Source organism: Mustela nigripes, chromosome 7 (genome assembly GCF_022355385.1).
Source record: "Mustela nigripes isolate SB6536 chromosome 7, MUSNIG.SB6536, whole genome shotgun sequence".
Classification (NCBI taxonomy): Eukaryota; Metazoa; Chordata; class Mammalia; order Carnivora; family Mustelidae; genus Mustela; species Mustela nigripes.
Window position 1 is genome coordinate 126,578,629 of NC_081563.1, and position 15,016 is coordinate 126,593,644.

A 15,016-nucleotide genomic window follows, 5' to 3' on the forward strand; every position below is an offset into this window, starting at 1 on the left:
ACAGATGGTGGGGCTGCCTGGTTACTGCCACACTACCCTCCCCCAGAATGCCCTTGGATGGCACTGTTTCCTTCTGCTTCGTCTGCTTACTGAATCATCAAATATTTATTGAGCACCTACTGTATGCCAGACACTGTGCTGGAGGCTAAGTATGGAGCAGTGGGTGAATCGAAGACCCTGGGCCATGGCTTTCCATTGTGTGTGTATGTGTGAGTGATGTTCACTAATCCAGTAATGTCACAGGTAAATGTACAAAGTTCCACAACCACAAAGTATAAGAACCCCTGCACTTTACAGGGCACACAATCTCATTAGGGACGGATGGGCCCGGTGAGGGGCTGTCCCCTGAGAAAGGGGTTTTGAGCTGAATCTTAAGGAGGAGAAGACAAACAAGTTGTGAGTAACAGACCCAGCAAAGCCCCATTCCAGGGCCTGCAAGCTCCGGGGCCAGAGCACAGCGTCGGGGGCGAGACCACTTACAAGCAGCGTAAGGACTTTAGATTCTGGCTCAAGAGCCATGGGAAGGGATAGAACGCAGGACATGTGATCAGATTTGTGTTTTCAAGATCGCCGAGTGTGCCACTTAAGGGCCACACGGCTGATATGCAGGACAGGAAGCAGGGCACCAGTGAGCAAGGTGGTGACGGTGTCGCCAGAAGTTGGGGGGAGGGGGCTCAGACCAGGGAGGCCACCGTGGAGTGGGGAAGAGGTGACAGATAGGATATATTTAGGAAGCAAATAGGCCAGACCTGGCTATGGATCAGACATAGTGAATGGGGGGGAGGACATCAAGAATGACTCGGGGCTTTTGTTGTGTTCTAGCTGATGTCTATCGATCACCTGCTAAGAGCCACGCACTATTCTATTGCTTTGGGCCCCACCGTACCTACTGCTCACAATAACTCCTCCATTCACATCTCACTTGCCTCTGGTAAGGCTGAAGGGGCAGTGGGACCCAGTGGGGTTTGTCCCAAGCCTTGCTCCTCTGGGGAAACAGCCCTGGCAGATATAAGGAATTGAAGGCAGAGAGGAAGGCAGGTTGCATATGTTGAGCAGATACCGAGTCAGTGAGAATAAGGACAGACAGCAGTACTACATTGTGCTTTTACTGTGTGCCAGGCGTGGTACCATCCAATCAGCTAATCGTAAGAGGTAACACTTAGTTCTATGCAGAGCACTTTAATGTCACTGGTCGGATTGAATTCCCCCAACTCACAGCTCTCTTCAACCTTTCTGAAGAAAGCGCAGCGGCTCAGAGAGGTTGAGGGACTTGCCCAAGGTCACACAGCTAGTTGGTGGTAGATCTGGAATTCAAACAGGCTGCCCTAGGGGAGGGAAAGGAGGATGGGCAAAGCGGGTGCTTGGTGACTGCCGGGAAGGACAGGCTTGTGTTCGGCTCGGAGCGGGAACAATGCCCTTCCTCACGCCCCAGCTGGGGAAGGGCATGGTTCCTGACTCCTGACAAAGTTCACCCTATGCCTGTGTCTCTTCTCAAGCCCCAGCCTCCCATGCAAGCGATGTACACACAGGTGCATGCACAAACACACACACACACACACAGACATCCACACACATGCCCCTTGGCTGCCACTGCTTGCCTACCCAGGGCTGACCTGCCCAGAACCTTCCACCCCAGATGCCCCCCGCCTGCACCTGTCTCCCCGCCCCGCGCCCGCCCTGCCCCCGCCCGCCGGTGCCGCAGGCAGAGTCCGCTGTACATCATGTTGACAGTAGAAATTACATCCCGGGCTGCTGTTTTACACCGCGTCCTGTCAGAACTCACCGCAGCCCAGTGATCAGGACAAATTGAATACCATCCTGGCCGTGTCAATATTTATTCCATTTTACAAACGCGGCCGGATGGGGGACAGGGCCCTGCTGTGGTACCAGCCAAGCATGGCCCCAGGAACCCCTTCTCCCTCTCGCGCCGGAGCTGCCTCGCCTGTTCTCCCTCCTCCTCTTTCTCCCTCCTCCTCTTTCATCGGTGGAAATCGTGAAATTCAACATTCCTGCCCCAAAGTGCCCAAATCATCAATGCGGAGTTTAACAAATGATTAAACAAAGTAATTCAGGTATGGTACTTAGCACAGGAGTCAGTGGTCACTAATAGAAAAGGAAACCTGTGGATCCACCTGTCCATCAAAATACCAAAAATGGGTCCCCCTTTTTAGGATTCCTCTGCTCTGTCCCCCTTTTTTAGGAGCCCCCTGCTGTGTCCCTCCCTGACCGCGACCCCTTGCTTTCCTCCCTCCTGGCTTGTACGATAACTAGTTCCTGGCCTTTCCTTATAGTTTATCACCCCATTATGACCTCCTAAAGTCTCAGTTTAGATTTGCTTGTATTTGAGCCCGACGCGGGTGGAATCCTCTTTTGCATTTTGCTTCTTTTTTTCAGCGTTCTGTTTTTGAGATTTGTCTCTGTTCTTGCACACGTTCCTTTTCACTGCTGTATAGTACTCCAGGGCACGGACGCACTATGGCCTCTACCTCCGTTCCAGCCATGTTCCTTCTTCCTCTCTTTCCCACTTCCTCCTGCTCTTCTAGTCAGTGACTCCCTCCCCTTCCACCTCCTTCTCCCCCGTCCCACCTCCTTGATGGTCTGTCCACTTCATCGGCTCGCACAACGTGATCCCAGCTCTGCCATCTAAGCAGGGGCCCAGTGCCCCCTCTGGGTCTCTCCCTCCTCCACCCAGTTCCTGGAACACGGGCTCCAGCCGGAGGAAGGGTCCCCAGACCCGAGCCTACAATAGCTTATTTGTTGCAGCGGATCCCTGGGGCAGAGACAGGGCTCGCCAGCAGAGACCCTGCCCTGGAGCACCAGCTGCCGCGCTAGCAGCCTTGGGAGAGGGGGACTCACCTCTCACCCTCCCAATGGTCAAACACTACCCTCTGGCCTAGGGTTAGAACTGAGGGGGCCCCAAGTGGCCCTGCCGCTGTCCGTAGGATGCACAAAGAGCGGCAGGGAGAGAGGGCCTGGGCTGGACAAGGGCCAAGCCCCGTCCTCGGCTCTGCTCACTCAGTCCCGTGTAGCACCCACCTGCGCCTAGCGGTGAGTCTCACCCCACCCCCCAACAAGAGAGGAGAGCAGCAGACGGTGGGGGGCCTTCCAAAGAGTCCCTACAGACCCTGCTTCTATGCCCCAGGAGCACATCTGATATATTTCATCTGTCTCCCTGAGTCCCTGCTCTGTCTTGGAGCTGTTCCGATGATGACATATTCAGGGTAGTTAATTTTTATTACAGCCCGAGCAGATGACATTAAGGAATCTGTCCCTTTACAGTACAGGAGAACGCTCTCCAGACTGGAAGGCCAGTGGACGAGGTTAGGACTTGGCTTTGATCCTGCCATGCTGGGTGACCTTGGGCAAGTCCCCGCCCTCTCTGGGCTTCTTTACAAGGAAAGGTCAAACTGTGATTTCCAGGGGTCATCAGAGGACTAGCGTCATGCTGGTAGTGTAACAAGGCAGCCTTGTTCAAAATGCACATCCCCGGGTCCCCGGAGCATCTGGCTCAGTAAGGGTGATAGTAATGCTAACAGGGCAACATTTATAGCGCACCAGGTACGCCGGTGCTGGAAGTAAGAAGCTGTGCTTACTGACCACCGTACTAAGCACTTGACACGAGTTCCCTTGCTTGCTCTGTGCCACAGGCTGATTACTGTTTTACAGATGACAAAGCCGGGCCACGAAGAGGTGAAGGAGCTCACTCGGGTTACAGCCAGCAAGTGGGGAAGCCAGGCCCTGAACGACGAAAAGTCTGAGCCTGTCCTCCGTCTGGGATAGCTCCCGGGCACATTCTGATGCCGGCCTGGAAGCCCTGGGCCAGGTGGTCAGGAAGGGGCATAACGGAGACCCAGCACGGGGCACCTGCCGTGAACAGCATGACCTCGTGGTGAGTCATCAGGACGTGTGTGAAGTCACCCCCCCCCCCAACACGCACAACCCGCATGAGCTCTTATGGCTCATTCTCTAGGCCATCCTCACACCATGCTTGCGAGATGGGCTTTAGCCTCTCCTGCTACTGAAGAAAACCAGAGACGAGGAGAGGTCTTGCTCTAGCCCACGTGGCTGAGAGTCCAACTCCGAAGCCATGGGCTTCCAACCTAGCACGCTGTTACCGTGACCCCCTCTCCTCTGCACCTGCTAACAGAGGCTGAATCACACCCCCAACCCTCTGGGCCTCGGTCTTCCCAGCTGTGAAATGGAGCTGTTGCATGCACGTTCTGTCTCTCTCAAATAAATAAGTACACTTTAAAAACAAAATAAAATAAAACAAGCCTCCTCCTCGTGATGCAAGGCCTCAGGTCTGGCTCCCTGGAAACAGGCCCCGGGGTGGAGATTCGCCTGCAGGAGGTTTACTGGGGAGAATTGTGGGGAACAGTGCGGAGGGGGTGAGAAGGAAGTTGAAGGGTGATGCTGTCCCAGCAGAGGCCTCAGCCGGTCCACGGACATACAGAGCAGCGATGCTCCCCACTGAGGGAAGGGACCCAGCCTTCGAATCTATGCATCTACCGGACACTTGACGTGGGCTGCCCACTCCTCCAGAGGGGGTGACCTTGAGCAAGACGGCTCCCTTTGGCTGAGGACAGTCCCCAGGAAGGGGCTCGAGCCGAGCTGTCACAGCCGTCCCGGGCAGTACATTCTGCTACATAAAATCTGCTGAAAAACCTGGGGCCTGGCCTCAGCTCTGGAGATGACAGCAGATATGACGTGTCCTGAGCCCTGGGCTTAGCCAGCGTGGCCCTGGCCCGGCCCTGAGCCCAGTACCCTGAGTCTGCCGCCTGCTGTGTTCACAGCGGGATCAGCGCCCTAGAGCTCGCTAACAGCCCGGCCGCCGCCACCTGCCTTGCGGCTCATCTCCCGTACCTCCCCGAGGTCCCAGCGATTATGCCACTGAAAATTCCGCTTTCATCTTGTCAACCTCGCAGTAAATTACAGGCCCGGGGAGGCGTGGGCCTCCTCCTTAAACAAGATTCAATTCTACTTAGCTGCCCCCCCTTCCTGCCCCACACGTGGGGCCCTCCCTCCCACCACCCCGGGCACAAGGATTTATGGCCTCTCCTTGCAGGCAGCTGGTAACCATGGCAAGCTCCTTAGGGAGGCTTCAGGCTGGAGCCTCGTCAGCCCCAGACTCCAGTGCGACCGCTTCCTTCTAGGCTGGAGGAGAGAAGAGAGGCCAAGCCAGCAGAAGAGGCTTCCGGAGACCGAGGCAGAGGAGCCACAGTAAGCCCAGCGATGACAGGCACACAGATGCTGTCCCATTGAATCCTCACACCACCCCTGATGCAGATCCTGTCATCACCCCCATTTTATAGATGGGCAAACTGGGGCCGATGAGTGGGAGGTCACTTGCCACACCAAGGAAGCAGTCGAGTCCAGGGCTGGGCTTACTGCTGCCTCTTCCCCCAAAGGCTGCTCTTGGAGGGGCGTAGAGTCTTTCTGGGGATTTCAGGCCCTTTAAGACCTTGGCTCCTCCACCCGATGTCTGGTTCTGTCTTAGATCTCAGCCCCTGCTCCTATCCTCCAGGAATAGGGAGATCGCTGCCTCTCTGGAGGGCCCATTATCTCCCTAATGACTAGACACAGTCTCCAAATAATTGATCAAGCCCTGTCACCTCTCAGAAGCATTGTTTTGGCATTTAAGGTCCTCCGTGATCTGGCTGCTAACTCCCTCCCTCTACCTTATCTTTCGTGGCTCACCAACACTCTAGGCTGCCTGGGGATCCCCTCGGGCTGCTTAGTGCTCGGCTCTGCCCTTGGGTCTTCTCTTACACCACTCTCCACCTTACAGTGCTACCTCCCTCATTCCTACCCCAGAATATCGGAGCTGGAAACGCACTCGCTCCTCATTTTCCTGATGGAGAGAGGCTCGGAGAGGGGGATGAATTTCTCTAGTGCACAGGGGGAGCTGATGATGGGCCCAAATCTTCTGCCAATTAAAATAACAACTAGTCATAAAATAGCTAACATGCACTGAGTGCTTGATACCACCATTCTGAGCATCTCACATGTGTAATCCACTTAATTCTTGAACGACACTACAAGGCAGATACAATTCTATTGCCACTTTGCGGAGGGATGAGGCATGGAGAAGTCAGGTGACTTACCTAATGTCCCCAGAGCCCTCTGACATCAGAGTCACTCTCCTAACCGGGTGCTTCCTCCACTACACGCTGCCCCCCCCCCCCCCCCCCCCCCCCCCCCCCCCGCCCCCCCCCCCCCCCCCCCCCCCCCCCCCCCCCCCCCGCCACCTCTGCATGGCTTGTTGGTGAATGGCGCGGCACACACAAGCACCCAGAAGAGCCAACATACCAGCGAGAAGCAAGGATGGCGAGTCTGCTGTGGGAACAGCCTATCCCTTGGGTTCTTGGGCCTGGGACCTAAAGTCAACACTCCCCCTGCCCCAAGCCTGCCCATGTGGTGTTGTCGCTTCCCACATCCTCTGCAACTTCCCATGCACGGTCCCAGGGATGCTCAGCATCGTCACTTCTCCCTCCCGGAGGCAGGACCAGGATCTGCTGTGTCTCTACTACATCCCAGAGCTTAACTCGGGGACCAGTGCATAGCAGGTGCTCAGTAAAGGCTTGCTTTTATCTAAGGGACTCAAGCAGGGCTTCCCGCAGCAGGGGACATTCGAACTGCTCCTGGAAGGAGAAGTACGGGTTCGCCATATAGAACAAGGGGGAAAACGGATGCCCGGCAGAGGGACTGGCTGAAGCAAGTGAAGTCTTGCAGGAAGGGATATTCAGAGTGCGGGAGTGGGGGATGGGAGGGATGGTGAAGAGGACAGAAAAGCAAGGTACAACCTTGGCAAAGAGCTGGGTCTTCACTTGGACGTGGGAACACTCTTTATGACTTGTGCCTGGGACAGATGGGGAAAGGCAATGGGTGAGAATATTTCTCGCAGGTTCTATGTTCTCAGGTGGGGGCTGCTGGGGCTGGAGTCTGCAAACCAGTTTGGCCAAATCACATCACGCCCCCCACCCCGGTCGACGCAAGGGGCCCCGTGTGGGGTGACAGATAGACAGCGCTGATGCCGGGGCTGAGGGAGTTTTTCCTTTATACTCTCTCCTGACAAGCGATGGAGCTGGCAGATAGAGCATCTTCCTCCTTAATCTCCCGTCTGCAACGAGGAAGCAAGTTGAGCCTGGCACCTTGTTCCGAACTTAATCCTCTCCTTCCTGAGTTTAAAGCTACAGATTCTAGTCATGGGTTCCCCATCTCCAGGGAACAGAGAGAGCATGGAAGAAAATGGAGCTCGCGCACAGGGCCAGACCGTCGGGGCCACAAAGGAGATGGTGAGACCCGGATCCTGCATCGTCTTTACGGAGTGTGCAGGAGCCGGACCTGGACTGGACTCCTGACTCTGCTGCTCCCAGCTGTGTGACCCCAGGCAAGTTACTTCACGTCTCTGAGCCTCAGTGTTCTCCTTGGTAAAACGAGGAAGTTAAATCTTTCCAGGTTTGTTGGGAGGCTCCAATAGATGGTGAATATAAAATAATCCTCTGGGAAGAGTTGAGTGCAGGTGAGGTTTGATTATTATTATCCACTTGTGAGAGTAATAATAAATCTTTCCCAGTTGTGAGAGTGAAAGATAATAATAGTGGCTCTTTGTAGAGCTTTTATCACCTGCCATTACCTCCCCAGGCTGGGCCTGTTAGAACATCCATTCACAGAGCGCCCAGCCCACACCCCTCCCCCCACCCCCAGAAGGCAGGTTCTGTTATATCCCCATCTTAGAGAGGAGGGAGCCTGGCTGTCCCCATCTGCACTGCTGTTTGCTATGGAGGGAACGTTCCTCTTGTCCCCTGATCTGGGTTCTGCAGCCACTCACACCTCCCTGGCAGCTGAGAAACCTTACATTATGAATTCTCACTTCTCCTGCCCTATCTTCACCCCTTTCTGATGGGCTCCTGGCATTACACGTGCTCAAGTAGAATCCATCTCAAAAACAGTAGCCACAGGGACACCTGGGGGGCTCAGATGGTTGAACATCTGCCTTGGACTCAGGTCATGATCCTAGGGTCCTGGGATCCAGTCCCACATAGGGCTCTCTGCTCAGCAGGGAGCCTACTTTTCCCTCTCCTTCTACTGTGCCCCTGCTTGTGCTCTCTCACTCTCTCTGTCAGATAAATAAAAATAAAATAAAATAAATAGCAACAAAAAAGAAGCGCACAGGGGTACCTGGGTGGCTCAGTGGGTTAAAGCCTCTGCCTTCGGCTTGGGTCAAGATCTCAGGGTCCTGGGATCGAGCCCCACATTGGGCTCTCTGCTCAACAGGGAGCCTGCTTCCTCCTCTCTCTCTGCCTGCTTCTCTGCCTACTTGTGATCTCCACCTGTCAAATAAATAAATAAAATCTTAAAAAAAAAAAAAAAAAGAAAAAAGAAGCACACACCTCCCGATACCTCCCAGCCCCATCCCTTATCAACCAAACTTCTCTGAAAGCTGGCTATATGTACTTACTGCCTCCTTTATTCACCTCCTAGTCACTTCTTAACCCACTGTCCACCTAGCTCCCATCCCCCAGTGTTTCATTAGGATGGCTCACAGAGGTCACCAATGACCTCCATCTTACTAAATCCAATGGATGTTCTCCACCTTTTACCACTGGACCTTTTAGCAGTATTTGAGACATCAAACTAGACAAGGGTTTCTTCCTACCTTCTTAATTATGCCTCTGCATTTCCTGGCTTTTGTTCCTGTATCCGACGGTCAGAAGCCCATCCTTACCTGCACAATCTCAGCCACGACAATGGCTCCAATTACCCTGAACACTATGGTGACTCCCAACTTAGGCTCAACCTCCTTTCTGAAATCTACAGATAAAAATACATGGGGCACCTGGGTGACTCAGTGGGTTAAAGCCTCTGCCTTCGGCTTAGGTCATGATCTGAGGGTCCTGGGATCGAACCCCACATCGGGTTCTCTGCTCAGTGGGGCGCCTGCTTCCTCTTCTCTCTCTCTGCCTGCCTCTCTGCTTACTTGTGATTTCTCTCTGTCAAATAAATAAATAAAATCTTTAAAAAAAATACAATTGCCCATTCAACACCTCCACTTAGATGCCTCCATGAAACCTCAAACCAGACATATCAAAACATATATTCTTCTTCTTTAATACTGGTCCTTTGCCTGGGTGCCCCATTGCATGAATGGCACCCATCTCTGTCAGGTGGTCCAAACCAGAAGGCTGGAAGTCATGACCTTGACAGTTGTCCTCTCTGTACCCCCAATGGGCAATCCATCTATCATTAAGTCTGGTTCATTTTACAATTTAAATAACTCCTAACATTGGCCACTTTGTGTCATCTCCATCACCACCCTGATTCAAACCAGGGATTCAGGATGACTCTTGGATTTTTGGCTTGACCCTGGATAGTGTGACACTGACCATGATGGAGTGAATGAGGGGAGGGAAGCTTGGGGAAGGAAATAAGAATTCCTTTTTAGATAGGTTTGAGACATTCGTGAGACATGTAAGTAGAGATGTGTCGCTGGCAGTTGAATGCAACAGTCTGGAGCTCCAAGGAGAGGAGACATAAATCTGAGATCATCAGCATGTAGTGATATTTAATGCTGAGGAAATGAATGAGCTCACTTGGGGAGAGACAGAAAGTGGGCCCAGAAGTGATCCCTGGGGCACTACAATATCAGAGATGAGATAGAGGGAAAAGGAGTCACAAAGACTGAGAAGAACCTGCCAGTGAGGTTGGAGGCCATCCAAGAGAGCGTGGTGTCATGGAAACCAAGAATGGAACTAGAGATCAGCATGTTGAAAGCCGCAGAGAGGCGAGGTAAACTGAGGATGGAGAAGTGACTCCTTTAGACAATGCAGAGGGTGTTAGTGGCCTTGATGATGTCTATTCTGCTGTACAGTAAGTCCCACGGGGCAGGGAATATCATTGGTTTGCTCATGTTGTACCTCTAGTACTTAGCTCATTAGCATTGTTTTCTGGCCTGTCTGGTTATCTTTGACTATGTGTTGGCCATTGTCATTGGATTTTTTTTTTTTTTTTTCCTTTAGGAAGAATTTCAAATTCAGGATGAAGGTATATATATATATTTTTTTATAAAAAGGATTTGCATTGGGGCGCCTGGGTGGCTCAGTGGGTTAAAAAGGATTTGCATTTCGCTGTGGTGCTACCATTGCTTTAAACAAAATTGCTTTAAACAAAAATCCAAGGCTTGAAGTTCCCTAGAAGACCCAAGTAGTATGAACGAGGCTGCTAATCCATTATTCAAGGCTGGGCTACCTTTGGTTCACCCTTATCCCAAGGGTGAAGCCCTCTGGAGCCCCAGGTTATTTCCACAAGGATCTGCTACTTGACTGCCCACCTTATGCAGGCCATGGACTTTGATTTCAATTCCTTTTATGTTGTGAGATCATCAAAAAACAAATTCAGAATTTCCGAGATCAGCAAATGCCCTCAGGATAAAAGCAGATTCTATGCTCTCTAACTTCTCTGGGTTTCTGTTTTCCCTTCAGTTTTGACCTAATAATTCCTGGTAATTCCTTACAAAGAGCTTACTTGTCAGTGCTTTGATGCTTTAATAAGATGTTTTTTCTATTTTATCTAGCATTCTTAGCTCTTTTCAGCAGAAGGGTTGGTCCAAAAAACCTAGCCTCCTGTTTCTAAACCCAGAAAATGCTAGTCTCTAGGGCTTAGCACCGTGCATGGCACATTATAATGGCTCAAAGAATATGTATGGATTGAATGGATGAAGTGGACCCAGGTTTCCACCATCCCTGCCTCTTCTAAAGCATCAGATATCACACTCCGAGGCCAAGATACAACAGAGCACTGTGGTCAGAGCTCAGTGAGCTGTGCAAAGAGGTGGGGCTATGAGCTCAGAGGAGGGGAAAGATCTCTGTAGGATCAGGAGGGACAATGGCAGGGGATAGAGGATAGGACCAGGGTGAGCACAAAGAGAGAACATGACAGCAAACTGGCCTTTGGTTTAGGAAAGGAGGACTCGTGGAGGGTGCCATTGTAAGTAAAGTCCTGAAGTGAAGGCTGGAATGTATAAGGGATTCAGCAACCAAGAGGGGGGCAGAGAAGCACCGGCCAGCCAGGGGAAAGTCATGAAGGCCAAGGTGGACCCCTGATGTGAAAGCAGAAGCAGAGCCCTGGCAGAAGGAGGGAGGAGAAACAGCTTTTGTGAAAATGCACACATGGTAATTGCTGAGAAGAGTATCTCCCCCAGTTGAAAAATGCTCTCTCCTCTGAATTTTCCTTGGTCCCAGTTTCAAAGGAATTTTAATTGCAAAGAAAATTTGTCATCTCCCTGGGGGGAGAGGGCTCTGTAGCTTCGGATAGTCATGCCTGATGCTGATTCTTTCTCCAAACTGGAGATTTCCACGCTTTGGCTGCGTGGGAGCTGTCTGGGGATTGGGCAGTGCGGAGGGAGGGGTTGGGGTGGGACACGCTTCTCTGTGCCTTTCTGTGGCCAGGAAGGCTGGGTTTGCAGCCCCGGGTTTCCTGGCCTGGGTCCTCCATGAGGGTTTTTTGGTGCCAACCTGGAGACGGTCCTAACTTCTTTCTCCTCGAACCCAGTGGGTTTATTTAATTAATTATGTTAATTAAACAACCGGTTTCCTGGCTCCCATCCTTGCTTTACTGTAGGCTATTCTCTACCCAGCAATACATTTGGAAAACAACTTTGGTAGTTTCTTAAAAAGTTAAACATAAATTACCATACAATCCAGCAACTTCTCTCCTAGGTATCTACCTAAGAGAAATGAAAACATATGTCTCCTCAAAGCCTTCTAAGCAAATATGCACAGCAGCATGATTGAGAGTAGCCAGAAGTGGAAACAATTAAAAATCTACCGACAGATGAATGGAAAAACAACAGTGTGGTATATCCACACAAAGGAATACTATTAAGCAATAAAAAGGAACAAACGGTGAATATATGCATAATAAAGATGCATCTCAAAACCATTATGCTCAATGAAAGAAGCCAGATTAAAAACAAAAAACCCACATACTGTGTGACTGCGTTTACATGAAATGTCCAAAAGAGGCGAATCTATAGAGACGGAGAACAGATTCTTGGTTGCCTAGGGCTGGTGGCTGGAACAGGGATTGACTGCAGATGGGCACGAAGGATCTTTCTGGGGTAAAAGAAATGTAAAACTGGAGAGTGGCAGCCGTTGCGCAACTCTGTAATTTACTAAAAATCAGTGAATTGAACGCTTACAATGAGCAAATGTGATAGTATGTAAATTACACCTCAATAAAGCTGTCGGAAAAAATGGCTCCCGTTTCTCTCCGAATAAAAGCCCGAATTTCTACAGGGCTCCAAGGCTCCACATGATCTGTGCCTGTGGACTCTGGGACCTATTGTCTCCCGCCGCCCCCCCACCCCCACCCCACCCCTGTCAGCTCCAGCCTGATGACCTTCTGGCTTAGCCTGGGGAGGGACATGCTCCCACCTGACAGCCTTTGCAGGGGCTGTTCCCTTGGCCTGGGATGTTTTTCCCCCTAGACAGTTGCCAGGCTTCCTCCCTCACCATTTTAATATCTTTGTTCAAATATGATCTTTTCAGTGGAAAGTAACCCAAGCATTCCATCTAAAATTGTACGCCCCTCTCTAGGGTTCTGCCAAGCACCCTTTCCTTACTTTTTCATAGTTTTACCTATGATTCAAACCCACGATTTACTTATTTATTATGCTTATTGTTTGTGTGTCTCTCTCTTCACTGGCATATACACTCCCCTGGGATAGGAATTCTTGTCGGTCTGGTTCACCGACCTTCACTTAGGGCACTTAGAACAATGTCTGGCACAGAAAGGTGCTCAATGAACATTTGTGGGGTGCATGAGTTCCTACATGATTACTACGTGCCCTCGCTGTGCCAGGAGGTGGACACACAGCAGAGAACTGGAGGAACAGGGCTCTCCACCCCGCATGGCTTGCATCTCAGCGGCACAGACCGGAGGCAAGAAAATACCGTAAACTAGTAGTGGCGGGAAGCCCCATCACCAAGAACTCAAGAATACGATAAACTTTACAAAAGGCTGTTATGGGGGCAGGTGGAAGAAGGGTCTTCTTGGCAACTGGCCTGATGGATAAGTGGGGATTGGCCAACCGGGGAGTGGGGAAAGAGGACTTCTGGCCCAGGGAACATGAATGCCCCGAGGCCAGAGAGAAAGTGTCTTTGGAGACGTGGGAGAAGTTTGCTCCAGTCGAAACATAATCTGTAACAGGGAGACACGGGGCTGGTGAGATGGGCTGGAGGCATGGCATGAAACAGAATCAGAGAAGGCACTGGCCACAAACAGCTGGGACATTCCAGCCGCATCTCTGTTGGGCCTTACGCCACGAAAGAGAGCCTGGAGTTCAGACGTGTTAGTGATCGCTGGAGGGTTTAAACAGGAGAGTGACAGCTGTCCAGCTGCCAAGGGCAGAACAGATTGGAGGCACTGGTGCTGAATTGGGGGAGGCTGGGCAGAAGGCTTCACGGCACTCCTGCTGGGAGAATGGCCGGTTGGGGGTGACTGATGGAACACAGGCGCTGGGGAAAGGGAGGGATTGTGGATGGTAATAACTGCTGCAGAATTTGCTGAGCAGATACTATGTGCCAGGGAAGGCTCCGAGCGCCTGGCCAGTATTGTCTCTTAATCCACAGACTTACATGAGGGGTCTGAGCCTCAGGGAGCCTCAGTGACCTACATGGGGCACAGCCAGGATTCAGACGCACTCTACAGCTGACGTTCGGCTTTCCAGGGTGATCCCCAGGCTGCTGGCTTGGGGGAGAGGCACAGCCATTTGGGGAGACAGGGCTGGGGGTGGGAGGGAGAAAGAGGGAAGCCAATTTGTGCAGGAAGATGCTACACCCACAAAAAGTGTGAGGCTCTGGGGACCACCCAAGTGGAGATGCCAACAGGACAGTTGAATATGGGGGTCCGGAATCCAGAGAAGAAATTAAAGGTGACAGCAAGTGACTTGGGTGTCATGCCCCCAAAGACACCACCGGATGGTGGTTGAGACAGCTGGAGAACCGACTGAGGAGTGAGAAAAGGCCCAGGGGAGCCCCCAAGATATCCAGGGGGGCAGGCAAAGAAAACAGGGTGTTGGCACCATCTCTTCACAGTAAATAAAATCACAGACCAACATAGGTGCTGGGGTATGGACAAAATATTTTTCTAGAAGGAATTCGGAGAAAGTGTGAACAGGGTTCACCTCCGGGGAGCGGGGTGGGGGGGCGGGGTTGGGAGGGACCCTCCTCCTACACATATTCCCAGACGTGTGATTCTTGGGCTGCATCTATTTCTCAAAAAACATCAACGGGAGAATGAGTGGTTGGTGAGATTCAAAATCATGTCTACATGTTTTTTCTCTATATATTTCCTTGTTCTTGGGTTTTTTTTTTTTTTTTTTTTTTTAATGTAATGGTATTTTTAACAAATGAAGGGGCAGGTGGAGGAGGGGATGGCAGACAGGTGGGGAGAAAATCCGACAGCGTGGGGTGGGGAGATCAGAAGAGGGAGATTTGGGAGGAGGCCGGGCTGGATGTCCAGGTTCGTAAGAGGCCCAGCACGGCGAAGGGATCCTAGGATCGCAGGGTTCAGTGTGCCTGCCAGTCTGTGCCCCTGATGCCTCAGCCCCGACATCTGCCTTAAAGGAAACCTCATGAGGGGTGAGGCGGTTCTCCTGGCCGACAAGACGAGTGTCCTGGTCCAGAGATGACCTGGAATCCCTTCATATCACCTGAAGATGACTGCCACTGGGAATTTTGTGGGTTCTGGGTTCAGTATGGCCTCATTTGCTTTTCCTAGATACTCCTGCCCTCAAACAGCCAGGTCCCGGTCCACACTCTGTCCCCATCCAGCTCCATGGCCATCAGGAAATCCCTCGGGGCTCTGGGTCTCAGCCTTCTCATCTGAGACGTGGACGTGATCATTGCGCCCACGTGGTTTTACTCCAAGGGTTCAATGAGGCGACGCACGTGATGATCCTACCATATAACATAAGCTCGGTATCTGATAAGTCTCATTAACAAGCTGCACCCGC

General features: G+C 51.7%; 1 protein-coding gene across 5 annotated transcripts in view; it reads right to left on the reverse strand.

The window, feature by feature from the left end:
* The window catches only part of CDH22 (cadherin 22), a 120,437-nt gene that overhangs the window by 77,700 nt on the left and 27,721 nt on the right, over positions 1-15,016 (reverse strand). The window contains exon 2 of one of the 5 annotated variants that reach the window (XM_059407138.1): positions 8,182-8,333. The exons of the other annotated variants lie outside the window; for them this stretch is intronic. The gene's annotated coding sequence lies outside the window, so the exon portion shown is untranslated. The remainder of the gene's footprint in view (positions 1-8,181; positions 8,334-15,016) is intronic. 5 annotated transcript variants of the gene reach the window in all.